Raw genomic sequence first — 2,595 nt, 5'->3', positions numbered from 1 at the left:
AAGCCTCTCCGAGGTTTGGAAGCCTCTTCGAGGGCGCAGAGAAGATGAAACGCTAACCCAGCCTGCAGGGCGATGGCGTGATATTTATAGACAGCAGAAATGTAAGCTTGCTAAGCACTTTGTTTTGATAGAAGCAATATCAAAGTTTCACCAGTGGTTTCTCTCTTTTGAATCTGTTTCTGCAGATTCATCGCAGCTTTGATAGTCGGCGGAAGAAATGCAAGACAGGCTTTTGTTCTTTTGCTTTGAATGTCTTTTCAAGTTCTGTAAGGTTATAAAGTAGCATCGTTTGGAGACAGCTGTAGATCAGAGAGGGAAAAGTCATCAGCTGCTGACTCCCGGAACAATGTTTTTACGTTTTACGGATGATCGCAAAACTTCTTCCGAATTCAGGTAGTCCTCTGTATAAAAATCGGGCACTCATGGTTGTCTTAAGATGTCTTTGATCCTTGTCATTGTCATTTTGCTCTTCTCTAGGTTAAAAATGGTGGGAGGTGGAGGGTTGAGATCTTCACTTTTGAACAAAATGCTAATTTTGAGCATGTCAAACACTTCATTTCCTGCATTTTTTCTGCAACAATTTGTGCCTTTTCTGCATAAAGTAATGTTTCAAAAGTCTTTATTTATGTAAAGGAAATGATAATTTTTTTGGGGGGGTTGCACTGGCCAGTTTTGATTATTGGGGAGGTTATAACCTCCCCCCCTCCCCCCCTCCCACATTCATCATCTGGTGAAACGCTACAGACTCTGATGATTTTATAGACCCTTTCCTCCCTTTTAATAGCGTCCTGGTGGCACCCAGCGGAGTCCTTAAATGATCTGATGCTCCTCCTCACCAATGCCTTGTTGGTTCCAGGGAAGCATTGGCAGGGGACGAGGATATTTCGGGGGCTTGCTGGCCGGTTGGTCTGAGGATCCTGCATTTCCATAAACAGGAGCTCCATATCTATGTCTATGAGCGCTCGTATAAATACACCTACCCCGTGGGATGATTTCCTCCCACTGCTGCCCTCCGCTTAAACTCTGCTGCTTCGTCCTCTAGGTGAGACCAGCTTCTCTCTCTTCCTCCTCCTTCCTTCCTTCTTTTCATCTGTGCATTATGGTCGGGACGATATATGCTTTTGTCCCGATTTGATTCTTTCACGAAACGTGGGCGGCGATTCGATTTGCAATGCGATTTTTGTATTTATTGCGATTCTAGAAGTATTGCGATTCAATCGTACAATAATATAATAACCAAAACTTTTTTTTCATAATAAAAAGATCTGTTCAGATCAAAATAGTTGATGATAGTTGGTGATTAATTTAAATTCAGTTCAGTCACGTTATTGGCCTAGATGGGAAATTTAATCGTTAGTCAGGAGTGCAAGAGTAAAAACACATACAAACAACGTACAAATATGAGTAAATCCAAACTGAATCTGAGAGATAATCTGAACGGTTTCCACAACAAACTCAACTTATTTCATCGTTATTTCATGACGCTAGTCTCTCGTTTTAAAGGCACTGAGTCAGATTTCTAGAAAATTCTGAAAACTGAACCGTCATAAAGTAGAAACATCTCGATCCGTAGGCAGATTGTGAAATAAAAGGAGACTTGATGGCTGAATTTGACTCCAAACTACCTGCTAAGATTAAAATCTTTTGCAGCATACATTATTGTTTTCAAATCTAAAAGCTCTCAAGCACCCAAAGTCAAAAATCTAAATGACAAAAGTTCAGCCAAAAAACAATACACTCCAAGAAATAAATCGATAAGATAAAGTTCTGGCAGCTCATTACCTGGACCCGTAATTAAAAACAGAAATGATGTGTATGCCTCCAGTACATTAAATTCTTTCACACGAAGCTTCTCAGTTAGTAATGTTCTGAAAACGTTCAAAGAAACGGCCAAAACGTCAGGTAAAAGCACCAAAAACGTCATTAAAAAGTGACAAACGGCGAAAAAAGTAACAATGTGGACTTCTTTAAAATCCCAAAACCAACCTCCATGGCCGACACAAAGTTGTCGGAGCACTAAATATGCAATTCGAAATGTAAAAAAAACGAAATACAACCTTAAAATAAAAAGTCATATAACTGTTAATACACAGACATTTGAGTGTAGTTGAGTTTATGGGAGTCAAGTCATATTCTTCAACTGCAAAAGCCAAATGCTTCCAAAAAAAGGAGACTCAACCAGAGCTGTAGTCAAGTCCACCTTGGTCCAGTCCAAGACGAGTCCAAGACCAGGACTAGTCGAGACCGAGTCCAAAAAAGTTTGAGTCCATGTCAAGACCGAGTCCAAATGAGAGACGGTCAAGATCATAGAAAGAAAAGGTCAAATTAGGCCACGTTATTATTTACTTAAAATATAAAATGGAAATGTTCCCATTCTTGAATTTATAAGAATCCAGAGTACAAAGTGCTCGCTGACATTGTGTCTGTGGCCAAAATGAATCTGATTGATGCCTGATGATTGAGGTATATGATGCAGCCAGGTGTGTACCAGGCAACCAATCACGATGCTCGTTCTAGATGGATTTTGAATTAAACTAATACCTGTTTTCTGAATGACCGCGCTTCATCAATGGTTTTTGTTTTGAAGGAAGAAGT

At 39.9% G+C, this 2,595-nt stretch overlaps 1 protein-coding gene across 1 annotated transcript in view; it reads left to right on the top strand.

Annotated features, from left to right (window-relative positions):
- The first annotated feature begins 935 nt into the window (after nucleotides 1–935).
- The window catches only part of LOC116036369 (troponin I, fast skeletal muscle-like), a 16,436-nt gene continuing 14,776 nt past the window's right edge, over nucleotides 936–2,595 (top strand). The window contains exon 1 of the mRNA XM_031279906.2: nucleotides 936–1,042. The gene's annotated coding sequence lies outside the window, so the exon portion shown is untranslated. The remainder of the gene's footprint in view (nucleotides 1,043–2,595) is intronic.

Source organism: Sander lucioperca, chromosome 7, assembly GCF_008315115.2.
Source record: "Sander lucioperca isolate FBNREF2018 chromosome 7, SLUC_FBN_1.2, whole genome shotgun sequence".
NCBI lineage: Eukaryota > Metazoa > Chordata > Actinopteri > Perciformes > Percidae > Sander > Sander lucioperca.
The sequence above is the reverse complement of the archived record's forward strand: the minus strand, read 5'-3'. Positions and strand labels throughout refer to the sequence as shown.